This window comes from Taeniopygia guttata, chromosome 2, assembly GCF_048771995.1.
Source record: "Taeniopygia guttata chromosome 2, bTaeGut7.mat, whole genome shotgun sequence".
In the NCBI taxonomy this organism is placed as follows: Eukaryota; Metazoa; Chordata; class Aves; order Passeriformes; family Estrildidae; genus Taeniopygia; species Taeniopygia guttata.
Window position 1 is genome coordinate 121124316 of NC_133026.1, and position 27715 is coordinate 121152030.

Here is a 27715-nt window from a genome sequence, read left to right on the forward strand (position 1 = left end):
GCCCGTGGCAGCCCCGCACTCCCGCCAGCCGCTCCCGGGCCGTGAGGGGAGCGGCGGGCCCGCCCGCCGGCGGGGCGCGGGCTGCGCAGGCCAGGGGCTGGCAGCGGCGGCAGCAGCAGCTTTCAGTTTTCATTGAGGCCGCTGGTTACTGTTTAACGTCCCCACCCACGTTTCAGTTTGTTTAGTAAATCGATCTGATGCTGGGGCTGAGGCTGCTGCCCTGTCGCCATTGAGCAAAGTTAATTCACGCTCACACATACTCTCTCTCCTCCTCCTTCTCTTCCTTTCCCGCTTCAGCATATGGTGAGGACGTTGTCACCGCACCTAACAAGTCGCGCAGCCCAGCGCCGAGACGCCCGCGGGGAGCCGGGGGGTGCGGGGGAGGCAGGAGGCCCGGGGGATGTCGCCGGCCTGAGCTGCGAGCGCGCCGTCGGAGGCCGAGGGACGGGGCGGCCCCGCCGGTAAGTTCGCGGGACGGCGGCCGCCCAGTGACACAGCCCCGCGCCGCCCGCCGCGCCGCAGGGCCGACGTGCGCGGCGGCACAGCTGGTGGCCGAACGGACAGCAGCCGGTTTGGGGGGGATTTTACGTTATTCTTTTTTAATTATGATTATTTTTTTTCCCTGAGTCGGCTGGTCACGTGTCCCTGTTATCGGCTCCAGGGGCGTTGCGGGGAAAGGCGCCGCACTGGGCGCAGCTCCGGGGCGGGGTGTGCGTGTGTGTCCCTCAGAGAGTGCGTGCCCGTGTGTGCGTGTCCCCGTCCCGGCCGCTCTGCCCCTGCGCCGCGTCCGGCCGCACCGCTGCCTGGCGCCGTGATGGCATTTGTGGCTCCTCAACAGCCCAAGTCACGGCTTTGCACTAGGTTAAGGAACATTTTCTAAAAGGCTTTTCTGGTTTTGCCTCCTTTATTGATTTCTCCGCCCCCGCCCTCATGGTCACCTGTGCAACAGATGAATTGTTATTGTAGAGATTTGCTAGTACTAGAGCACTTGGCCAGTGCTGGATGCCTTGTTAGAGAATCCCAAAATACTTAGAGAGAAAAAAAATTCAAAGAGAAAAATTCAAACATGAAACAAGCAGAGCAATCCAAGGGTGAGTTTTGCAGGTGGATCCAGCTTTTACAGTGCTGCAGGTGCACTGTTTACAGGGTATCTTTGATGAAAGCAAACTTTCAGATGTCACACTTGTGAGTTGAACATCCGTTCCTGTACCCTAAAATGGGCAATATAGTCAAGCATTTTCGAGAGTAGACAGTAGATCACAATGGTATCAGTATTATAAAGCAACTTTATACATTTTTAACAGTGAGTCCTATTCAATAGTAAACTATGTTAAATTGGACCTTCCTTTGTGTCGGCCTTTAAAGTGCTGCACATGCTTTGATTTACTGTGCTTTTTCATCCGTACTACGTAGAAAGTGGAGTAATTTAACATAGCATCTCTGTTAATTGATGCCGAGTTCATTAAAACTGAGCTAGTGAATCAGAATTACTATGCTTTCATAACCCCGAGTCTCTTGTGTGCTAAAAAACTATAAAGTGCTATGTCATTTCCCATATTCCTTAAGAAGTTCTTACATCTTATATAGGAGGCATATGAAACATTTATATATATGCAGGTGTTTTTGAAATATGATGAACAGCATTTTTGTCATTTGATTGTTTTACTCTTTCATAGTCATATGGTAAAGGGAAAAAGGACAAAATGCTCTGTGTAGTTCACACTTCTCATTATCCTTCAGCCTCTGAAGTATTCAGAGTATTCCAAAAAGAATTTTGGAAGTACTATTTTCATTGTGCAGTACTCTGTGTCCTGTACCCCTTTCTTCTGCTGAAAGACACCAGGCTGCCTTAGTCTAACTTTATAAATGTATTAAAAAAACCCCAAACAAATAGTGTAAGACAGGATCAGGATGTTGTTATATTGTTCATGATGTTACCTTTGACTTTCGAAACTCACACATTTCGACTCTTTTCCTGGAATGCAAACTTTGTGTTTCCTTAACACAAAGCAAAGCTTTTTCTGCAACTTGCATCATATAATAAGAGGAATATATGTTCCAAAAATTTTTGTACTTCGTTGCAGAAGTTTAAAACTAGAGCAATGCAGAGGTCCAGTCTGCATTTCCAAGATGGCTATTGTAAGTACTCCTAGGCAGCATATTGGGAAAAGCTTCCGGTGGCATGGAGCTACCTTTGCCATCCCTACTGCCTCCTACCATGGAGGTACAATGAGGAAAATGGGTTTCTTGTGGCCCAGCTACAATGACCAGTTCCTTGGATGGCCACGTGCTGTTTACTTCTAATTTGTGCACAGAATTAAAGTATCACTAAGCCAGTTCCCTAACAGAAGTTATATGAGTATGTCTTTCCCTCAAGATAATGACCCAGTATTGCTTGCCCAGGTTTGAATCTCTGAATCAAATCTGTTTGAGTCTGCTGAGTTTCCCAAAACCTAAAGTAGTGCAAGAACAGAACTCAGTCCTTAAGCTGGACATGGCTTTGGTTTCAAACTTCATGACAGATTTTATGTCAGGGGCATATGGACTCCATACTATAAGAGGTTGCCTGTCTGTTAAGCCTGTGGTGGGAGAACGGGGTCTAGTATCATCAGTGTTATCTGCAGACCTGCATCATGTACATCAATCACCACTGGCTATGAGAAAGAAAATATTACTTCAAACAATTCCATTCTTGGCAGGTCATTAATTAAAAGATACTTCCTGAAAAAAATTAAATTCAAAACTAGCAATATGGCAACCCATATGATAGAAAAAAACATAATTTTTTGTTGGTTTTTGGTTCATTTGGGAATTTAATAGATTACAACAAACAATAATTCATGACTGACTTAAAACTGCATTACTGCTGTTAGGGGTGTTCTGAGCTGAGCAGATTGTGCTTTTGAATCTGTCAAATAGCAGAGACAATGTACTCTGTGTCTTAATTGTTAAATGGACTATTTCAGTGCAGGGATCTCTGCCTCACTTCTCAGTAGTTTCAAAGACCCATTTATTGCTTGTGAGCTCCAAATATTACCTGTTTTGTTTGTTTTAGGGTTTTTTTTTTTTTAATTTAATGAAGTTGTTTAGCTCTTCAGAAGTCCTCCACTCTCAAACACAAGATCTCCGTGTTTGAGAATTAACATTAAGCCTGAAAATCAGTTTGATTTGCCTGTGTTGTGTCATGTGGAAAGGAGGTATGTCATATTAGGGAACTGCATTACTCTGATATGATAGATTTGTAACATAGAGTACTTTAGAATATAAAGAAATATATTTTTGTTTGTCTGGTAAATAGTTATCTGTTGTACATGGTAGCATGTTCTGTAATAAATTAAGTTTCTCAGTGAAAGTATTGCTGCAACATAAAAGAATGTAAGGTTAAGGGAAGGCATGGCTCTTAGTTTTTAATGTATCAATGAATGATGCATTATGTACATATCATTATGAGAAAATCAGGAAAATGCATTTCTAACAGATTAAGATGTTTGAATGTGTTACAACAGCTTTGATTGAATCAAATATTTTTCATTTCAAATTCTCAATTTTGAAACAGCACACCCTAAAAATCAGGTCAGAATGGTGTGTGTAATGTCAGAAGTGAGATCTATCAAACTGAAAGGCTCCAACAACATTTTCAAACCTTTCTCAATTGTCAATTTAAGTTAATTGAAAATGAAAGGTCTCGCTTTCAGGATTGGGCCATTTAAATAGAAGCCTGCTGCTTTCATTTTGTAGAAGGGCAATCTCCCTCCACATACGTGTTTTTAAAAGGTTCATTCATAATTCTCCCTTCACACTTCTATTGGAAATGACAGAATTCATTATTTTGAGTTCTTGAACTATTTTTCTGTAACTTGGGTGATGAATTGTATGAGATCTAGTTCATAACATGGCACGGCAACCCACAAGATTTAAAATTCTCAAGGCTCGATTTGTCTCTCTGGCATTTGGCTGGCACAGCCGAGGGAAGCTTCCATGTGCATCTTCTGCCTCTTATAGAGCAGGAGGTTGGGATTTTTTTATTTAATACTGATCAAGGAAAAAACTCGCACTCTTGCTTGGTAATTCACTAGAGGTATCCAGGCAACGGGGACATACATTAGAGTCAGCAGTATACAAGGTGCTGTGAGAATTTTCCTTGCCTCCTGTTTATCTGGGAATCCAACTGCAATAGACCTACACTAACAGCACTGTTTCCACTGTCTATTTCTGAAGCGTAGTTTGTCTGTAGACTTCTGGGGGTTTTATTTATATTTAGCTGTCTGATGGAAAAGGATTTCTTGATATGAGTCTGTTCTTGCCTAAATAAAAGAATTTGGCTCAGGTGGGAGAGTGGGACAGGGATTCCATGAAATGACAAATGCAACTCAGCTTGCAATTGATGGTGCGTCTGTGGGAGTGTTGCAATGAGAATCCACTTTTTCAGGGTAATTTTGTCTGAGATTACTAGGCTACACCAGCCTGGATTGGACTTGATGGAGACAGTAGCAGTGTCACCAGTTACCTGCTAACCAAAATAGGCCTTGCAGGCAGAGAGTTATGGTGATTGAATTTCCCCTTTTCTTTGTTAAATTAAGGTATTTTCACTAACAGCTGATGTGTATTAACAACTAGCACTGAGTGGGGCCAGTTCATACTATGAGAGCTGGTCCGAATGCTTGAAGATTTTGGACTATGATGACCCAGTTGATAATGTATCTTAAACCCTTTTTGCACCTCTGCAGCTACAGTTTGTTTGCTTGTTTCTTTCTTTGTAAATTGAAGACTATGATGAGAAAGATGATTCTTATTGATACCACCTGTTTCAGAATCATACCCCAAAGTGTCTTATGCCCTTCAGGATGATAATATTTATTTCTTTTGCAAGGAAATACCAGACTGACATTACGTTAGCTGACAAAATTGTCTCAGTAAATGTCTAGAGACTACTCAGAGACACTAGACAGAAAAGAGATGGTGACATGGTGACCATGCTGTGATTGTCCATTAATACTCAATCCCTGTCCTCTCTTGGTCCCTAACAGGTTAGCTTGTACCCGCTGTTGTAGTTACAAGGATAAAATTATTTGGGAAATAATTTAACAATTTGTACACCAAATTGTTAAATACTTCAGCTGTTTACTGCTGCCTACGCCCAGCTGCTAAACAACTTGAAAACAGTATTTTCTGCTGGACTGTTTGATAGGCTTGAAGTGGCCCTGTGCAGTGGGATAGAGATCCCATACGTTGGGTGCATGGGGAGTTTTACATGGTTTCTGGGCAGTTACCCTTTGATTCATATTGCCTCTTTTGTCCTCACAAAAATGGAAGTAGGTTTTTTCTTAAAAAGGAGAAAACAATCCAGAGCTTCTAGTACTAGTTCTGATTTTGGTGCTAGGCATTATCTACATAATAGGTATGCATTATCCATTATCCTTATGTAATATTTCTTGCCTTTTGGAAGAACAGTGATATTTTTGACTTTCATCTCCAAATCCAAAGCATTTTCAAAAGATTTACATTTTTAAAGAGGTTGTAATGTCTTCCAACCCTCTTGTCTCTGGTGATGTTTTAGAGTGTCTAACCTTATTTTATTGCTTTTAAATTTCTTTTTTTTTTTCTTTTTTTGGTCTTTTTATCTGACTATCTGGGCTTCAGTAAAAATATTAATATTGAACATGCAATTTTAACTAGGGTTTTAGGGAGACTTAGGGACAATGCTCTTTAATTTACTTCAGTTTTGAGCTGCCAGCACTTAAGCAGACATAAGTTTAAGGTAAAACTTTACATTTGATCATAGGAATATTAATAACTTTGGCTATGATAGTAAGAGGGAAAGAATGCAGAGAAAGGCAGTCAGGTTTATTATGAGATTTGTCTTGTTATGCTTAATTTCAGGCTCTTCTAGATAAGTTACAGCGATACAAACTAGTCCCTTTAAGGGTTTGGTTCTGACACCCAATCTTGTATGGAAAAGTAGATCATTATATCGGCAACAAAACACTATCTTCAAAAATCAAAATAAAAATAAAAATTAAATAAAAGGAAATTTTGCTTGGAATTTCCCCAAAAGAGCAAAAAGTAGCTTTAGGAGTAGTAGGAAGAAGTTTAAGCTGACAAAATGCAAAATTCATTAAGCTAGTTGCAGGTGTAATAGGTTAAGGCTGTGAATGGATTTTGTTCTTTGTTTATTATGGCTTTTTTAGTTTAAAAGAACATTTTTTCCTCAAACAAAAGCTACTTTACAGGGTCTGTATCTCCTTAGCTATTGTCGTTTAGCATTCAGAGTAAAACCGAAGTAGTATGAACCAAAGCCCCAGTGCCCTGGACTTCACCATCTGTAATGCATTTAAAAATGTGGGTGCATTCTATATTTCGGGGCACACAAGGCTGGTTTGAGCCTTTGGGTTAATTTAAAGTCCATTTTGGCCAGATTTTTCAGGTTTCCTTTGGATGCCTTTGTTTGTACATATGTAAGAGCTAAGAAGGAAAGCGTGCAAGTTCCCTCGCACAGGCTGATGCAATTTTGCTTCTATTTTCTGACTTGGCCGAAACAACCAAGGCAGTGTAAGGCGTCAGCACCACTGGCTTCTCCACTTAAGCTCTCACCCGGCCTAAAGGTGATTGTCCCTGTAACAAAGCTGCCAGCATTGCTACATACGCTTGGCCCCAGTGGAGATGGTTGCTTAAATGGCCAAATACAGGCGGACTCGTGGTGATCAAGTTCATGTTGAACTTGCACAGCTGAGGTCCGCATGCATGCCCGCCTGTGCTGGCATCGCTGAAAAGAAGAGTCAGTCAACAAAATACGTAATTTCTTTTCTTGCTAAAATGAGTAGGCTGGCTGGTTGATACATAATTGAAGGGGCATTTGTCTGCTCAAAAATTTATGGACAACTCATTTCACGTGTTTAACACGTTGATTAGAGGTAAACAGAAGAATAAACAACTCCGCTAATGTAATCTTTCTGATATCAAATCTATAGAGGTCTTTTAAATAATGGAGCAAAACTTGGAAACTTTCAATTCATAGGCTTATATTTGAAGGGCAAGGAAATGTTAAGCAGTTTGCATGCTCTGGATGAGAAAGAGATTCAAATGTTAACATAAATTTTACCATGAGTTTTGTTAATGCAGAATTTAATAGTGAAGTTTTTATCTTATTTTAATCTAGTAGGTCAAGTAATTTATTTCCCAAGATGAGTTTGAAGCTGAAAGAGGGCAGAAAATGAAAGACATTCTCAATAATTCCAAAGATTCTGTGGTTTCAGAGAGCATAAAGGACTATCCTGAAATTAAGATAAATATATGAATTGCAAAAACCTTGGCAGGTAGAAAATGAGCACAGCTTTGAATGGCCTGAAGAAAATACCTATGAGACTGCAGCAAAAGTTTTAACCCTTTATGGTCAGTGGTCATACGCATCTCGTAGCTTTGAATTTGTAGGTCAGAGCTCTTGCTTTTCTGAAAGGATGAAAAGCATAGTGAGCAGTCCAAGCAAACAAACTGCTTGTTAAACCTTGGCTGTATGGTGAAGGTCATGAAGAAAAAACTCTCTTGGTACGTAAGTATTTTATTAGCTGGACACAGTTTAATAGTTGTAGGGAAGCTGCTGTATAGAACTTAACTGTTTATCAAACATAGAAAGGCAGCACGCAATTGGAAATTCCTATGAAAGCAGCTTCTTTTTCTGCCTTTTCTGGTAATTTAAGGAGGTCAAAGTAATAGATTTGATTTTTTCAGTTTAAGAGCTCTGCTCTACCTCAGACAAGTACAACTAGAAGTGGAAACTTTGGGACATGGTGTAGAAATCTGGAAAATTGATTGTGTGGTGCATTCTCCACAAAGGATACATCTGCTTGCTACAAGTGTAGCTTGTAATACTGGAAAATCAAAGATACTCCATTAGTCTTAGCTAGGTAAAGAATTTAACATATCCTGTAATCCTTGATAAGTCAAAAGATTTTTTTTTCAGATATGAAGAAAAATTTATGGTTTGCTAGTTGCTCCTATTTGCAGGACGTCCCTTTATTTCAGCTGCTGTGCTTTCCCATTTACAGTTTTGAACTAGTTTTCCAAAAACCACAAACATCTTCATGTTTATTTCTATCTCTGTGTCCTGATCTAAAATCACTGAATTCAGATTTCTGCATCATTTTTGTTTGGACCCAGTCCTGGATTTTTGTGGTGACCCTGGCCCTAGAGTCTGTGTAGTTATACTAGAACTGCGAGAGGAGCTTGTGTACATACAAGGATATGTTCATGCTGGGAATGCTGGAAGTTACTTATAGTGTATGTCTTTACATTTTTAGATACAGCATTTGGAGATATACATATATTTTCTATGTCTGTGAATCATACAAGTCTGAAAATTGCTTGCCTTCTTGCTCTGATATAAAACATGCAATTCTCTTATTAGTATGTGACATAGTTAGATTCCTGTTGAAAATCAATAACCTTCCCATAAAGCAAGTCTTACATCCTTTCTTAAATTCATTTAGAATCATTTTGTATGCCTCATTAGCCTTGTAATTTAAGAAAGAATAAAAGAAAAAGAAAACAAACCAGCCACCTAATATTAAACAGTGTATGTAATTTAATTTTTCTGACCAGGGGGGATGTTTATGACACTAAATATATCTGCTGGTCTATAAATATCTGTGTTTATGGTGGAACAGAACAGTGATTCTCAAACGGTGCTCTGTGAGACTCTTAATGATAATACACAATGTGCTGTAGGTAGGATTATGTCACTGCTACCTCTCTTTTTTCTTTCCTCTGCTACATTGCTTTAATGGAAACTAAATGTACCAGATGAAATACATTCTTAAATATTCTGTGCAATCACCCATTAGAAAGAAGATGGTCAATGTAAATAAATGCAAGAATTGTTTTAAAGACAGACCCTATACTTAAGTGCCAACATTTAAAGCAAAAGGTGTTAAGTTCCTGAAAGGAAGATACTTTACAACACAAAAAAATATCTATGGTTTCTATGTAAAACTCAGAGTGAGTGTATTTGAAATGCCTTGAGAAGATTATGGTGTGAAAAAGAATCTGTAGCTTTTATACATATTCCTTGTAGTATTCCCATGGGAATTACACCAAATTAAAGAAATGGTATGGGGCTGATGATGGCCTATAGAAAAAAATCCCAAAGAAAGATAGGCATTATTTAAATCTCATATGTAATGAATGTGGGAAAAAATAAGAAATGCTTTGTTTATTACAGTGACACCTACTTTATTGAGTGGTAAAATGTACAGCAACGCCAAAGCAGATGCAGTTGTAGTAGATGTAGCTGTAAGAAAAAAAATGCAAATCATTTAACAGCTGCTTCATTAAACAATTCTTTGCTTTTATATAGGAGATGCACTTAATATAGTTATTTTTATTTTTATTTTTATTTTTATTTTTATTTTTATTTTTATTTTTATTTTTATTTTTATTTTTTATTTTATTTTTATTTTTATTTTTATTTTTATTTTTATTTTTATTTTCTACATGCAGTTAGTATTGAGAAATTTTGAATTAAGCAAACTCTTTGCATATTTAAATCTATCTGTTAAGAAGAGTCTCCAACAAAACAAAGGCAAAACCAATAAATATTTCTACAGTTTGCTTGTTTTTTTGGGGTGTGTGTGTGTGTGTGTGTGTGTGTGTGTGTGTTTTGGCTTTTTAAACAGATCCTTAAATTATTATTTAAATTTAAAAGAAAAGTTTTAACAATTTAAATTTTTGTGTAGTCTAGGTCTTGACCAAGACATTTTTCAGTTTGTAAGAACTTTACTTGTAACAGTTTGGAATGATGCCGCACATGTGAGAACCTTACTGCAGGCTGTTTCTCAAACAGAACATTAAGGTTTACTGGCTACATTAAGAAACATTGTTGGTTGTAATGAAGGAAAGAATTCCACTCATTTTGAATTCCCTGAGCAATTTATTCATCCCTGTTGACTTAGCCTTGATACCCTTTCTGTCTATATTGTTATCTATGTCAAATTAATTAATTCCAGATTCCTATGTGTACACAAATATGTACATTTTTATTTAAGCAAAATTGTTGATTTTTTAACCTCTGTGAAGTTAAATCTTGACTTTTCCCACTATATATATTTCTCCCATTTTTAGTATAACTGTGCAGGTCCATCAGAATTGCCTTGCCCTCAGAAAGAAAATAAGTGTTTGCAAGTTATTTATAGACATGAGTATTAACAAGTACAACAGTGGGTAGAGGTATTTTTTTTCCAGAGAAGGGCTGATTGTATATGCCTTGTGCATGTATTTGGAGCTTGTATGGCTTTTTTTCTCTTTATTTTTCTTTGTATTTCAAGTAGTCCACCAGCTTTTGCTAAAGATGCAAGGAGAACAGCTGCCAGGGTATTAAATGTAGTTTGGTTGGACAGTCACAGCATAAAAAATGTGGCATACCATGTTCTTATTGCATTACTGTAGATTTCTACAAGCAAATTCTTTGGAGAGAGAGGGGGTTAATCTTGGAGGAAATTTATTCTTGTTGTAACTTACTCTTGAGTGAGGAGCAAGAATAACATTCTATGTGTTAGGGCATACATTACAGTCTGTACATCTCTAGGACTGGACAATTTAGCTTTAGGACAGAAAGAGACATAGCTGAAATGTGAAGAGGTGAAAGTCAAGATGAAGAATTTGGTGAAGATGTGTATAGGGGGGGTTGTAAAGTTCTGCTCTCCCTCCCACTTCAGGTTTTTAAGGGATGAAATGAAGTGACTGACCTCCAGTACCTGGAGTTGCTGTGGCCAGGAAGATCACAGCTCAGACATTAGTCACAGGAGCTAAGGGACATGGTTGGACTTCCAGGTGGAACTATCTTTAAAAAGGGAAAAGGTCTGAAAACATTTCCATTGCTGGGTCTGGGATTCTGAGTAATCTGTTGTCCACAAAATCCTCGGAGAAAAAGACCACACTCTGGCTTTGTGGCAAAGAAATTTTTATATACAGAGAATCAGCAAGCAGTTTGCAAGCAGAGGAGAAAAACTGTATTGATGCTGAAACTATGAAATGTGGAATCAGTTGAGAAAGAATACAGAGAAGGGGTAAAAAAAGAGTTGCTTGCTTTAGGCACATCTCAGGTTGCAGTGTTGTAAGCCAAGAGGAAACACGGAACTTGAAAATCAGGGGCAAAGGAGGTATGTTCATAGGTGTTAAAGTATCTAAAAATAAGCATCACTGGAGCTGGTGTGGTGGTTAGCATTATAGAACCTGACGACCTCAGGTTCAGGGCTTAGGGCAGTATTAATGTGATGATCTGGGAGAGAATATAAAGAGCTCGGAACATCCTTGTAAGAGTTCACAAGGGAAAGATTCTCTGCTTAGACAAAAAATAAAAATTGTGACAAGAAAAAATGAGCAAAAATAGTAGCAATAGATTTATATTACAAAGACGGTGGGAGAGTTGAGGAATTAGAGAGTAATGTGTATGTATTACAAGGCATGCATACATATACCTGTTAGAGGCTCATTTTTAATATATTGCAGTTGGTCAAGTTCTTTAATGTCTCATTCTACACCAAATGCACTCATGGAATCACTTTGGCATAAACATGATAAGAAAAAGGTAAGCCAAAGGTAAGACCTGAACGGTCACCAAGAAATGCTGGCAAATTTTCACTGCAGCCTAACTTTTGAAAATCTCAAGCTGAAGTGAAAAATATCTTGATTAATAACATTTCCTATTTTCAGCTGAATAAAGAATTATAAGTACAAGTTTTTAACAAAATGAAACTATTTAAATAGTTTAACAGAGATGCCAGAACATCAGCATAAATATACTATTACTAGTACGTCACTGCTGTCATGCAGCATGTGCGAATATTTGCATCAGTTCTGTACAGTCTGTTGTGGATTGTTCTGCTGACCAAACTAAAGTTAATTAAGTTACATCAATTTAAGAATTACTGTTATAGAAGGTAAAATGAATTCTGTCATTTTTATTTAACATGTTTTCATTGTGTGACAGTAATTTTTAAATTTAGTGCTAACTCCCTTTGTGTGTTACTTGATTGAAGCAATTTTATGGGCTTGCCTAGCTTGTACCTTAACAATGGAACAGTATGGATACAGACAATTGCTTGTTCTTGACTGCAGAAAGTACTTAAAGCCACCATTATATGAAGAAGTTTTCTACAGTAGAGAATCTTAATTGGTTCTTTGCTTCATCCTTTCAACTCACAGGTTCACATGCAGTGGCTTAATTCCAGCATGTATAAATACCTGCTACATAAATACTTAACTTTTGATGTTCTCCTGATGTGATTTTTTGAAAGAAAAGCTTCATAATCCAGTCCTATGAGTTACAGGTATTACAGTTTACTTGGGGAAGCTAGTATACTGCATTCTGTGCAAAGCTGTTAAAGTCATATCAAGAGAAAAAAAAATGCATAGACTTGGAAATTAAAAAGCTATTATAAGATCATAGAAAAAAATTGAAACAACAAAAAAATGTTCTTCTCTAAGAGTTCTTTCAGCTGTGAGATCCTCTACAGTGCAGTCCTTTGTGCTAAGGTATATATAACATAAACATAAAGGTTTATCATACCTTCCTGGTCATTCGAACTGTTAAATGGCTGAGAGAAAATTCAGATGAGCAAAAAAGATTTCTAGGTGTTGCTATTACAGCAAATAATTACTATTTATAGTAATTATAGCAGCAGTAATTTGACTGTGTCCCCATTTATTTGAATGATAAAATTTCAGCTAGTGGTATTTCATCTGGAAATCACTTAAAATCAAGAAGTGTATTTTACAATACAATAAGCAATTAATATTGGCACTGTGATGTGCCTGGAAGGAGGTCTTGGTTTTTATTAACGCTTTCTCATTTGGCAACAAAAGAAGTGATAGTGTCTTCTCGGGTTTACTTGATGAAGCAAAATAACTTCTCAGATCTTGTGAGAATGGGGCCCATAGGATTGGTTGTGGTCCACTTTCTCATTTGTGATTTTTTTCTTTTTCATTTTGTTTGAGATTGAATTTGAGAGAGAGCTTTGTTCCGGACAGTAGTTTATGGCAGTGGGCTGAAGAGATGAGATTTCACTGAATCATAGAACGAATACACAAAGAGAAAATATGTGAAAATTGAAATGACAAGGTAGAGTAGCTTGGTTGTTGAGGTAGATAAAAATAACTAGGTTCTCAGGGAAATGAGGTGGGAATTTTTTTTTCCTGAACTAGATTTACTTTGAACAAGAGCAGTTGAGATGGAAAACCTAGACACCATAAAAACTTGATAGAAACAAAACAAAAAAACCAAAAAATCCCACCCTGCTTTTTCTTGTAACTTTGTGTTTTACTATCTGTGTGATCCCAAAGAAAGCAAACTAGAGTCCATCTTCTGCCAGTGTAATGCATCTAAAGGACTAATAAATGGTTTTAATTATAGTGGATTTCTTTTTCCTTTATTTACTATGCAACATTGCTGTCGGAGCACCCTGAGATTTTGAAATATACAGGAAAATCTGTGTGTTCTGCCAGTTGTTTTTCTGTTTTGTTTTCAAAGCTAGAATAATAGTATATTTATTTTACTTCCTTTAGAAACACTTGTGCAAGTTGTGACTGATTTAAGACATGGGAAATACACCTTTGTCAATGGAATAATAAAGTCGGCTTGATGCCATCATACTGCAGTACTGACAAAGATGGGCTGGTTGGAATTCAAAAAGCCTGGGGTGTTAACAGGGATCTCCAATTTCCAAACAACTATCCCTTCCTCTCTCATGAGGCTATAAGAGAGAGAATTATTTTGCTTTTGATTAATAAGGAGTTAATTTTAGGAAAACTTCTTTTAACTGTTTTAAAAAGTCTCCTAGAGAAAGCAGCCTTCACCAGTCTTGGTTGTATACACAGGAATTTGCTGCACCCTAGGAATGTGGAGCTTTGTAGTGAAAGGAACAAGCCAGGGCTAAGCCCTAAGCAGGACAGTGTTTCCAACTTTTTTATCTTCTTGATTATAGTACCTGAAAAAAAAAATCCATTGCAGTCAAATCTCATTGACAATGAACATGCAGGGACTGTAACATATTTGTCAGGTTCTGCCAGTTTGCTAAGGTTTTCTGCAGAAATGTGGACTCTCGTATTTGTTTGTTTGCTTTTCAATTTCTGTTACTTCCACTAGATTTCCACGGAGTATTGCTTGCAGCTACTCTGGATAATTATTTTTCACTCTACCAAAATTATCAGTCTGGCACAAAATAGCCACTTTCTCATCCAAACACTTTCAGCTACCAATTACTTCACCAGGGAGGAATGCTTGTGTAAAGTGACTGCATCGAGCTCTTACTTCTGCATAAGCAAATGGTGACAATTTACACTGTAGTTTCACTCTGATGTTTTGCTGCTGGATAGTCTTATGCTGTTAGTTGCCTTAATTGAGGAGTATTTATAGAGCTATACAGAAATACATCATGGGACAGTTTAAAGGCCAGTAATTTAATTTGCTGACTTCTAACTTACCCTGTATCTGAGGTTCAGAGCAGACCCCAAACCGATCTGCGCCACTGCTGTGTTTTTTCATGTATTACTGTGATGCTTGTTGGCCTCACAAGGCTGAATGCCATTTGCTACCACAGTTAAAAGGTAGCCTTTGCTCTAGGATTTTTAATACTTTCTAAAGCATGATAACAAAAGTTAATATTTCTACTGCAGACCTGACTTACACAGCTCTCACTGTTCTTTATTTGCCAAAATAAATTGTCTTCATTGTCCACAAGTGGAATTTTCTATCAAAGTCATGTTAGATTTTGAAAAACAATTTACTCCATTCTCTTTTACTTTGTCCAGGTGACAATTTGCAAAGGAGGAAGAACTTTTAACTTTTTGAAAGTATTTTATTTGCTGTTGTATTTGTAACATTCCACACTTTTTTTTTTTTTTTTTTTTTTTTGTGTGTGTGTATATGTGCAAAACTAATTAGCTTTGAAACCTTTGAAAGTGCTAGTGCCTCTGTGTTGGGAAAGTTAACAGCTGGATGTTTGGGGGTGTTAAATAAATGTATAAAACAAGGGTAATTAATACACTTGACAAACAATGCACTGTAATTGAGACCTACTATATCTTGTTTCTATAATAAACAGGCCAAACATTGAAGTAATGTAAAATGAGATTTTTTATTTGGTGATGAGATTTTATCAATCTCTTTCTCCCCCCACTTTTTGCTGCCACCTGCTGAGGTGGGTTTTTGTTTGATGTTTATACCCAACCCAATGGAACTTGGCTGTAAGTGACTCCTTTGAGTCCTCTGGGGACATCTGGTTATTTGTTAAACAACTAACTGGAACTGCCAAGTTCCTTCCTTAAAAACAATGGAGTTAATTAGTCACCAAAGTTAGAGCAAGACAGTGATGAGACATACTTGATATGAGTGAGAAGGACTGTCCTACAAGATGGAGAAATTGACTAGAGCAATACTTTCATTAATTTCATATTCTCATTCTTATGCAATATAAACACCATAATTACAAATAGCTCTAGTACTTTTTCTAAGTCTTCTTGCCTTCCTGGTCATTTGAACTGTTAAATGGATGAGAGAAAACTCAGATGAGCACAAAGGATTTCTAGATGTTGCTGTTAGAGCAAATAATTACTATTTACAGTCATCATAGTTTAGCAACAGTAATTTATTTGAATGATAAAATTTCAGCTGCTTGTATTTCATCTGGAAATCACTTAATATCAAGAAGTTTATTTGAGTCAAATCAGCAATTATCATTGATACTCAAATGTGCCTGGAAGGAGGTCTTGTTTTTATTACCACTTTCTCAACGCAATAGCGTCTTCCCAGGTTTACTTGATTAAGCAAAGGAGAACACTGCTGCAGTTCAGGTTGCACTGAGGAGGCTGAAAGTAACTGCCCTGGTAGTTTCAAAGACAGCAGGTAGGATCATTTGGAGGTACTGGTGAAGAACCATGACAGTGATGGTAAGCCTACTTTTATTTGGTCACAAATAGCAGGTAATAATATGACCAGAATGGTATTTTCAGGCATTGATCACCACCACAAATGCATATCAACTATTTTTTATGAAGTATCTTCTGTTGTGTGTCACAGTTAAAGCTTTTGAAAGTAGAACGTTCCTCCTTGGTTCAGTGACAAGCCTGTCCAATATTTCAACTTAATTTTCTATGTATATGTATACATATGCATATATACATATATTTTATGGGTGAATATATGTATTATATTACATATTTCATAAGGATTGTCACATTTTAGGAGGATTGAAAATGTGGTGGTCATTATTCAATAGTGAAGGAAGATGCAACCTTTGCCCACAAAACACTTGATGAATATCTTTGACTAAGTTGAGAAATTAAGTTGTTTTCTACAGTTAGCTGGTCTTTATTCTTATCAAAACTGTGGGGCTTTCCAATGTCAGGACACTTGGTGGGTGGATACTTCTCAGAAAAACAGAGGACTTATCAATGTTTGCTTAGGATCTATTGCATTCTCAGCCATAAAAGTAACTATGCTGTCTATAGCACTCATAAATTTTCACTTAGTCAAGGCTACTGTCTCTTTCGTCATACAAGGTTGTGTTTCAATAAATGAGCATAAATGTTTTTCATTTAAAATGGGTATTAAGTAATTACAATCTCAAAATACCTAACTTCTTCACTGCTGGTTTTGAAAAGTGACACCACAATTCAGTTTGCAAAATCATCTAATTGCTTATTAGCCCTGCCACTAAAATCTCTTTACCCTTACAAGGCAAGTATATTCTCAGAAACATTCTTACTAGAGGGCACTGTTACACACATTCTTACAGATCATTTTCTGCTGGTGAAAATAATGTCTGGTCTTGCAAAAAATGGCATGTTGATGTTAGATTTGGATGCACATTTTTCATGGGGGAGCTCTTGCTAATAAGCTAGTTTGAACTGGTTTAGTCTTCTTATCTAGTTAAACTACATTTTTCCTATTGAGAAGTGGCTGTTGCTTCCAAAGATAAAATTTTTGAAGAGGGCCCATCTTTATTTATGTGAATTAACCACATTGTTTCAAACTCAATGCAGTTTATAAAAAACTGATTCTAAACAGTCCTGATTCTTTAGATTAACACAGAAACAGTAGCAGAAGGGCAAAGACGTTTGTTTTGTTCCTATGGATCCCAGCAAGAGTGCACACTGCATAAGAATCACTGGGCGCAAGGATAGAGATGTGTTATTGACAGAGGTCTGCCTCAGTGAACATCCTCGTGGTGTGTGCTCTGTGTGTCCCGGTCTCTGATTGCCTTGCCTTGGGAGAGCAAGCAAAGACCCTAGCTCTTCTCCTTCCCACAGGGTTAATGAGAGGGAAGCAAAGCTGCTGGTGCCCTTCTGGACCTCATCCCAATGCAAGATGTAGTAAAGTTGGGGTATGTCAGGCTCAGGACCTTTCAGTACTTTCTGGTTGTGGTTTTAGACATTGCCATGGTGTAGTTAATGTTCCAAGAAGCCTTTGGCAAATTTCCACAAAAAAGCATGTAAGGAAACAACACTACCATGAGTTAAGATGGAAGATTTTTCCTGGATTAATGATTATTTAATAGAAAACAAAGGGCAGGGCTAGGATTAGGCTTAAAGTTGGTTTTTGTACTGAAAGGAAATTGCTAATGAAGTCACACATAGATTTGTCCAGACAGACAGATATTCCTAGGACTTCTGTTGTTCAATATATCCATGAGGACTTACTGAAAGGAATTGATTAATGAGGTTGCAAAGTCATTGTTGCAGACCCACTGCTGCAGAGTACATCTATCACGTTCTCACATCTTAGGTATTGGAAACCGCTTAAAAAGGTAAAAAGATGTTGCAAAGGTACACCACACCTTAGTGTCAGTCAAGATGGCAGCCATCACAGTGATACTGGATAGGAGAGAATACTATTTCAATTCTTTGGACTTGAACAGATGCTTTAGCTCTGTTGTCCACAAACTGTGGTGAACTGCAAATCCTGGTAAAACAGACGTGTTAAAACAGTCAAACAACACTGCGTTTGTGGGTCTTCTAGGCATGTCTCTTTCTTTTCCATTAAGTGTTTTGTAATTTCTGCTGATTTTTCTGCAAGCCCCTTTGATTATACTTAGTGCAGCCTTGATGCAGTGTGCTTGAATTGCTTTATCAGTGAGATTTACTAAAATAAGTCACACATGAATTGTAGGCCATTATTTATCATTAACTCATTTAGAGTTTCATGGCGAAGTAAGTGCTATGTATAATGTGTTTTCTCAATTGTGACTGGCTATGTTGCTTTAGTATATCAGAATATGGCTGATAGTAGAGTCACATGGAGTTTAGATATATGGAAATCAGTTTTGGGGGAAGAATGGTTTTAGTTATCTGGTAATATTTAGAATTATTTCAGTTTATTTAGAGATATTTAAATTAGAATTTATAATGCATGTATTTCTTGCAAATACAAAGTCTTATCATCATACCAGTCTAGAGAACACTTAGGTCTAGGGTCAGATTTTCATGCAGCAAAAGTTGCAACTCGATGTCTATTAACATACATTCTGCCTATTTTATGGAGTGTGTCTAAACTGATCATCTTGTCCGCCAGCAAAAGGGAAGAGTGACCAAAACCATCACAAAAAGTTGTGGTTGCTAGTTCTCTTTCCTTTTGATAATGGTGGTACAATGAATATTGCTGCTCTGTGTGTGTGTGTGTGTGTGTGTGTGTGTGTGTGTGTGTGTGTATAGGAGGAAATTTTGGTTTTGGGAAGTTGCTGCATTAGATACTAGATATTAGTACATATTTTTGTGGCATAAAATAATTGCAGAGTTTCCTTTTTATGGCCTAAAACCCGTGAAAATACAATTTTATTGGTCTGACTAAAAGTTGATTATCTTTTATTGAAGTTGCATTCCAGCTGTCAACTGAAGATTGTCCTTGGACTTACGTGAGCTCCTGTTTCTAGACTTACGTTTATTTCTGGGTTCAAATTTGTCTTTTCTAATTCTGCTTTTTACTATGTGTACTAGATAGCTTTCTTCATAAGTTTGTTTGAAAAAATTGTCCTGAATGGTATGTATTATTTTAATCTATGTAAAGAGACTAAAGGAGTTGTGTCCTTTGTCCCTTAGTACAAAGGAAGATAGTACATGTTGCTATTGTTTGAGGTGTAGTGCTGCTTTGTAATAGTTTACACATGTTGTGTGTGAATTTGGTTACTGAATGGTATACTTTATGACTACATTCAGTTAAATGCTGCAAGTTTATTGTGTGATCATACTTGTTTAGCTTGATGTAGGTATGTTGGAAAATCAAGAAAAGTGACTTGATTTTCCAATCTATTAACATTTTTCATAGAATTAATACCATTTGCTTTTACATATTTCTGATGAACAATGGTTTCAGCAGTGAGCTTGTCAGAGTGAGAGGTAAAAGTCTGTGTTCATTAACTCAAAAAAATAAAATCTTAGCAAGACTGCAAAGAGTAAGGAATAAGAGGATTGACATGAAAGGGTAGCAGAATGAAAAATTTCAGGAACTTGAGTGACTTGTAAGGTGAGGCATGATAAATCTCATACAGAGATTGTAAAAAAGCTTTTTAATCATTCTGCTTTTCACTGGCCACAAGTTCCCAAAAAGAAAAAAGGTTAATTTTGTTTTGGCTGGTTGTGCAGGTGGAAGGCACTGTTCTGCAGCTCTGGACCTAAAATGCTATTGAGTAGAGAAGAGGCAATGAGTTGGAAGAAATGGACGTAAATGAGAACCTGGTTTTGGTATTGCATCTAACTATTGTTAGAGATAGAAAATTTCTAATTTGCTGAAGGTTTAAAGAACCTTTTTTAAGTTTAATTAACAATTTTCATCATTAAATTAACTAACATTTTCTTCATTTTGACAACTAGCTTGATCCATTGTTTTTAATTTTTCACTGTCATTCTTTTGTAGATACTTTTTCAGAAAACTTCATAAAATTCAAAATTTTGACTTAGCCTAGTAGTTACCATTCTTGTCAAGTCTTTTTGATGATGTTTCTGTAGCCACAAAATAATTAATATGGTGAATGTTTACAAAATTCTGGAAGTTTTCTTCTTAGAAATTCCACTTTTAAAACTGCTATAAAATGCATATGTTGCAACTTCTACCTTATCAGCATATTTCCTTAAAGATAATGGGATTGCATTGAAACAGGACCCTATCTAAATATGTGCATATTTAGATATGTGCATTTGCATAACCTTTTAACTCCCTGTATACACAAAAGCATTTTCTCTCTCTCTCTCACTATAGATATATTTGTTAAAAATAAAACTTTATTGTAAATTTGTAGACATTAAGTTTTCTTTATATTTTTGTAATTTACTGCACCCAGATAAATTGGTATTGATTTTCATTTTGGAAGCTAAAATTGTAACTAATAACATGACTATATTTGCTTGTCCAAGACCTCAGTGCCAAGTTTTGCTATTAAGATTAGGTAAAGTACATGTTGGCTACATTTTAACTATGAGTTTTTTAGAATAGTTTAAACATGTAGGCAAACAAGCCACAGTATTTATAGGGAGTGTAGGGTTTTTTTAAAAGATCATGTTTGTAAGTTCAGTTACAAATAACTTTTTTCTTACCAGTTGTGTTGTTGCTATTATTTATGTTATGAAAATTCTACTGAAATATATTAAAAATGTTTCCATATTTTTTTATGGCTGGATAATTCAGACCACATTATAGACACTGTTTTGTGATTTATTTTTAGCTTCTTTATTCAGAAATGCCTTCTAAATTTAGGGAGGCATAAAGTTGACAAAAAGCTATGTATGTTTTTCCAACCCTCTTCCAACTGCCTGACTTTGTCAAGAGTGTAAAATTATGTAGCAGAGAGTAAAATATGGATTAAGAAAGATTCAATCATCCTGAAAGAGGCACTGCTTTGTTTTGTGTTTTGGTTTACTCCTATTATTTCTTCTTCTTTTTTTTTTTTTTTCTCCTCTATGTGTCCATGTTTTGTTTCCCCTGCTTTTAAGCAAAATTATGTGATTTATCATAGTACTTTACTTTGGATCCTAGCTCACTGAAATAATTCAACACATAGCTCTTTTTTATTGTGCTTTTATTTCAGCAAGCTGAGTTTTTGCACAATGGGATAGTGTTTGGACACCTGGAAATTCAAATGAAAAGGAGAAGTTTTACCTGAGTAGTTTTTGACCAACTTTTCTAAGTAGAGCATGCTATTTGTAGAATTTTGGCAATCTGTGTACATTTTATATATATTGGATGCCCTTGCTTGTGCAAACACCACATGTTGTATGCTTTGCTTACAATATTAATGCAGCATATCACATGTTATCTGAGTCACATCAATTATGTGTTCTGAGTAGTTACTATTTTATGGCCAGGCTTCCATGTTTGTGAGTCTCATTCCAGTTCAAAATATGACAGATACCCAGAGCTTAGTGCAGAGAAACAAACTCCTGCTGAAATCTGCAGTAAAACTAATCTGTCTAATAAAAGGCTAACCAAAAGAGTGACTATCTCTAGAAAAGTCTAAAGATGGAGACACAAAGAGAAGAACTAGCAATGCAACAGATTTTAGATTGTCATAGAAAGAGTAGTAGAACTAACCAGTAATCACTAATCACGGTATGCTATAAGTATTTTGGGGAGAGAGAAGTCTGATTTACCATCAGATTCACAAACATGTAGTTAGATTTTAAATACCTTTCTTATGCATATGTCTACAGTCTAATAACAATAGCCACCAAATACCATTTGATGTTTCCAGCTAATTTGAACAGTATACTCAAAGACTGAGGTGCATATTCACATGTTTTAGCACAACCTCAGTGCACCCATGAAAATTTGTCATTGTATCTAACTCACATGCAAGTAGATTTGGGATGAATTTGAAGAACTTTCATTTTTCTCTTAAAACTGATTTTTCTTTCTGTGAGGTTTTTTTGGGTTTCTTTTGGTTTTTTGTTTTTTTTTTTTTTTCACAGTTCTTGTGAAGCAGGTTTTAAAACATTGGGCATAAGTCTGAGAGTAATAATAACCATGATTCTGAAGCAGAGGAGAATTTGTAGTAGCTCCAGGTATCAGTGGGTGCGAAGGTCTCTGTCATTAAGGACCACACTAAATAAACATGCTGGAATATGATTGCTTTATTGCTCTTTGCTCATTTTATGTCATTTTATTGCCCTACTAATGACTATAGAATTAGGTGTGTAAGGCAGGTCTAAAAATGTAGAACTAAAAGAGGTACATAGACAAGTGTGTGCTTCCTATAAAGATTCCAACTTCTCATCATGGATGATGGAGAATTTACCTTGCATAGATGAGTGAGGGTAGGGAGAGAGGCAGAGAGGTACCTCAAGTACGGTTCTGTTTCTAGGATTCATCCTCACTTTAGCACCTCTGATGATTTCTATGTGCTTTTTTAGTGATCCCAGTGAGAGAGGCTGTGTAGGCTGTCATTTCAACTGGTGTTTTTTTTTTTTTTTCCCTCCTCTATTAGCCAAATCCAGGGGCTATATGTGAAAATAAACAGATAAATGTTTAACTGTTGAATAAAATAGTCTAATTTATAATAATTCCAGAATCAATCTGATATGCTGGTGTAACAGTATCACTTCTGCGGACAGAAAGTACTGATGGGCTAATAATTTTACTGTTTTCTATTTTGCATGCGCTGCAGTTTACACAATCAATAAAGAATGTAATACTTCAGCCGAGTTATGATTTAGACTGTAAGAATCTCTGTTCTTGACTAAAGTCCTGTTGTATCTAAATAAGGGGAGTTAGTTTTATCCCTAGTGTTTAGAGGTGATTTTCTGTTTTGTCACTTTCTTCCAAGGGAAAGTAGGATGTATTACCCATAAAGTTTCAAGTAATGTAAAAGGCAAAAGAATGCTACTAAAGCAGACAGATATTTTTGAAATATGAAAAGCTAAAAATGACATGCTCTTATTTGGATTTTAAGAGCATGAAGTTGTATTTGGGGTGAAGAAAGCAAATTGTCTTTCAAAACTTTATGAGTGACCAGTGCATATTTTGTTTGGATTTAAGAGTTGCTCATAAATGCATAGCCTACAAATACATAAGAATGTATAGAATTAATAGGCAACACTGAAATAAATATATATAAAGCAATAAATTGGTACTGCCTGCCTAGCTAAAGCTTAGCATTTAAAAATGCAGCTCACCCTGCCCAAGAAAAGTCAGCAAATCTGCAAGAGTTGTAAAGTAGTTCTCAAGGTTACTACAAAATGTCCCTTTGTTTCTTTTGTGCTTTCATCCTTTTTGAAATGCTGTGCACATAGTCAAATTAAAATGTTTTTCTTTCAGGCTTTTCTACTACAAATCCTGTTTTACTATGTAGTTTACCCAGTTTACCTAAACATTAGTCATCCAAAGAGCAGGGGATCTTTTATTCATATGCTTCTGTGTCAACAGAACCACAGTCTTAAAAACCATTTTGTCTTCTAGTCTCTATATGTAATCCTTCCAGGTAGTATTTCAAGACATTGTATAAATTCTATGCCTTTTTACTCTACAAGTGGAAGAAAATCTGGCATCAATGTTGTCTGATGACTTAAGCATTTTCTTTAATCTTCAGAAATGCCTTTATACCTTGAATGAAAGCACTGTATTCTCAACCTTTTTAATCCAAATAAGAATTTTATTTCGGAGCATAGTTGGTTTGAATTACAGATAGTTTAGCATTTATTTTACTCTTACTGGTTGCAGGTATTACCTAAATATGAGGATGGAAACACAGACTAGGAAATTAGCCTTTCCTCATCTGTGTATGAAGAACTGAAGTGTCTGTGGTTTGTTGTTTTCTTTCTTGAATGTAAGTAAAGTTTTGCTGCATGCTTCACTAACATCCTTGCTTTCTAGAGACTGTATCAAGTTGGCTGATTTATTTCAACATTCCTCTCAGAAGTTGATGGCCATTCAGAGATGAATCAATTGTAAAGATCATGTGCTTCTGAAAGCCATATAAATTCCTATGAAATAGCAGAAGCTTGTGGTAGGTTGGAAGATATGCACACCCCAAAAACTTTTACTGAACGGTATCATTATTTTTGTCCACCCAAGGCTGTGTGTGGTCCTTCCTCATCAGGCAATTGTTCCCTCATCATATCTTATTAGTTTCTCCAGTTGAGATTTTCCAATATCCTTCGGGGAAAAGTTGGAAGACCTGTAAGCCACTAGTTATTTCTTTCTTTTTCCTAATTGGTGTGTTTTAGTCAGCTAATTAAGGACTTAACAACTCCAAAATATATTGACCATGAAGAACTCATACTTGAAAGCTGAAGATTTTTTCTACTAATTTCATTAGACTTTGAATGATCAGAAATTCTTCAGTTCTGAGCCTTAAATATACATCACTTGAAAAAAATATTCTTCCCCTTTTCCACTTGTTAAGTGAATTCGACCTCTGTCCCCCGTGAGCTCCATGATTCTTGTTCCTTTCTACTCCGTAGCCACTTGTGTTTTGAATTCAGTCCCACTTCGTTCATAATGATGATTTTTTACAAATTTTTAATGTTTAGTAACACTACTTTTGCTCAGTTTGTGCAAACATCTTTTGAAGTTGTTGCAATTTGATTTTCTGTCAGAGATAGTTCCAAAGAAGAGGAAATGATGCTGGTGTAGCTCTTACTTGCAATTCTAATAACAGCTTTGTGAATTTGAACACATTAGTAAAGAGCACTTCATTCAAGTGCATATTACCACAGAACTTGCTAAACATGCCTAAGAATAATACTATTCCAATCTGGGCAAATTAGATGGATAACATAATTTACAGCAGTTTTTAATTATGCATCAGCTAAATCACAGCATAATTCTGTTAATTGCTTATCACAATGAGGTTAACTTTCTGTCATTTATATTTCTTTAATTTTTAATTAGAGTAATATACTTGATACTTTTCACCGGCCACTTTATCAAAAATAGTCACGATGCAAATGTTCAGCACAATAAGACTAGATTAAATCTTCTGAGTCACCAATTTGGCTGACATCACCAACCCATTTAATACCTTTCATAAATTCCTCTCCATGTCTTAAAACCAGTTAGGTTCCTCGCCTCTGCTGCCAAAATGGAGAAGTTTTGTTGCAGTGCCATAACCCTGACATGTTTAGAAGCTTTCCACTTGCCAACCTCAAATTTATGCCTTTGTTCTTATGGCAGAATTGTTTTATTGTCTAAATAAGTTTTCCCCCTATGTGGCTTACAGTGCATGATTTATTTGGAGAATAAACTTCCTCTCACTTTTCACTTTGTTGAGATGGGCAAACCAATTCCTTTTTGTCTCCTTCAGTAAGATCTACATTCTCGTGCCCTGAACATGGCTGGCAAGCCATTAGTGCTCCTTAATTCCAGCTGTAATGGCAGCTTTTAACTCTGCTGCTCACGTAGATGGAAGCAGAAATGCCATTCACTGTCAGATGAATGACAGATAGCAGGAGGCATAGATGAGTTCTGCTGGCTGTAGGAAATGAGTCCAGAAGTGATTGGCTGGCTTCTTATTCTGGCTAAATTAACAGATATGACAGTGTCTTAATTAGAGCTGTTTGAGACAGCTAAGTCAATTTTTTCAAGCCAAGTCCATCATGGTAATTTTATTTATGTAAACACCTGAAAAATAGGGAGTGCTATTAATGCTAGTAATTTAGCCTGGGCAGGCTAGAAAGCTGTTGTGATTCTTAGGGAATAAAAATTTCATTGAGAATTGTGATTCCGAAAAACAACTGGAGAACAATCCTTTACTAGGGAGACAGTTAGAGGACTAGCTAGAAAAAAACTATGCTGTGAAGAACCTGAGTCTTGGTGGACACTACGCAGAGCATGACCCAGCACTGAATCCCAGGAAGAGAGGGCCAACAGCATCTTGGGCTGTATTAGCAGGGCTCAGGGAAATTATTATTTACTTTTACTCAGCACTTGTCAGATGACATCTAAAATGGTGCATCATTCCCACTCGCCCCCTTCTTTCTGTGAGGAAATAAATGGATTAAGTGAAGAAGGTTTGGTGGAGGGCCACAAAGATGGAAAGGAGTTGACACACCTGACCAACTGTGGAGAAGCTAATGGACCTGAGTTGTTTCAGCCTAGAGATGGCTTTGTGGGAGACACCCTCACAGCAGCCTCTGGTACCTCAAGGCTGTTTGTGAAAAGATGGACTTTCACTTTTGTTCAGGTAAGATGGCTATGATGGCTAAGAGGTCTAGAAGTCTAGATGTAAGTTGAAATGAAAGTATTTCAGACTAAATGTAAGGAGAAAAATTCCCATTGTGGGAACTAGGGGACACTAGGTCCAGTAGGAAAACAAGAGTGCCCAGACAGGTTAGGCAGTTTCCATTCTTCAAAATATTTTGGATATGAGTATATTAAGCCCCTAGCTACCTGGTGTGACCTGCATTGAGAAGAAAGCTGAACCTGATGATCTCCTGAGAACCTTGAAATAAAGAATTAAGAATGTATTCAAGATTCCTTATGTCAATAGTAGTTTTTGATACAGTTCCTCCTTTTGGACTAATAAAACTTGCTAATGGATTTTATATAAATACCCAGTCATTTAGTTCTCTCCTGTTTCTCTTCTTATTTGACTGGGTTTTATATTCATATCCCTTTCAGAAAATAACTCTCAAAGTAATATTTTATTTTTAATTTATCTTTTTATATTTGTTTATCTTTTTCCTTTTATTTTTCTTCATTCATTTCAGAACAATTTAATACAGAAATATGCTACAATATTACTTTAGTCATTTTAATTCACTTCCAACTTGGAAATTAGCAAAGAGCCTAGTATCCTGGTTCACCTTTGATTATTTGTTTTTCTCTCCTAAATTATGAAAAGTATGACTTCACTTATGTAAAATCAAACTGTTTACAGAAAAGATTGTGTCTTCATGGTTTTTTTTTGTATTTAGTATTTTAAGTATTGAATGATTCTGAACACTTTGGGTTCCTAAAGTGACTACTTCTGCCACCTTCCTAAGAATGGTTGATTTTCGGATATTTTTAACTGTTCCTTTCAAGATAACAGTAGACAAAAGTACTGTAGTTTTGGTTTTGGTTTTTTTTTTTTTTCCTCAAGAATACTATGTAGATCAAATTAGACAAGTCTGTCTTCAACTGGAAAATAGCATGATGTTTCTTCTCCCTAAGATTTATTGCATTTTAAAAATAAAAGTGTAACAGAGAAGTTCCAGTGTTGTTCAGAGTTCTACTTACTCAAAAGCCCGGGCAAGCCCAGGTTTTAGCAAGAGGCACCATCTTTCTTAGACCAAGCAGGACTTTCACTTCAAATAGTCAACATTGCTATTCATTTTGGTTTGGCTGTTATCTTGATAGATTTAGCAGCTAGTCACTACAACTGTTCTACTCTGACTGTAGACCTTATATCAACTTAAAAAGAAAATCATGTTAGTCCTATTTTTCCACTCACCTGCAGATTCTGAAACTTTCAAATAGTTTTTTTTTTTGTTGTTGTTGTATGTGTAATCTACTTTAACATAAATAGGATACACCCAGTAGTGACATTTCTATCACCTAAGTGAAGTCATCTTTGTTTCCTTGCATACAACTGCTACTGACTCAGCTTTCCAGATTCCTAAACAAATAGTTATTTTTGATTAGGACAGTCTTTTCTACTGCTTCTTTTTTGAAGTTGAAGGACTACATTTTCACAGGAAGTTACTCCTGCTGTTCTTGTAAATCAAGAGCATTTAAATACTAATGTGTTTTAAATGCTAA

At 36.5% G+C, this 27715-nt stretch overlaps 1 protein-coding gene across 3 annotated transcripts in view; it reads left to right on the forward strand.

Annotated features, from left to right (window-relative positions):
• Window positions 1-214: 214 nt before the first annotated feature.
• The window catches only part of HNF4G (hepatocyte nuclear factor 4 gamma), a 59658-nt gene continuing 32157 nt past the window's right edge, over window positions 215-27715 (forward strand). Inside the window, exon 1 of one of the 3 annotated variants that reach the window (XM_072924771.1) lies at window positions 215-303. The gene's annotated coding sequence lies outside the window, so the exon portion shown is untranslated. Of the gene's footprint in view, window positions 304-358; window positions 462-23721; window positions 23799-27715 lie in introns of those variants that run through there. The other 2 variants (XM_030266347.4, XM_072924772.1) reach the window with 2 other exon arrangements.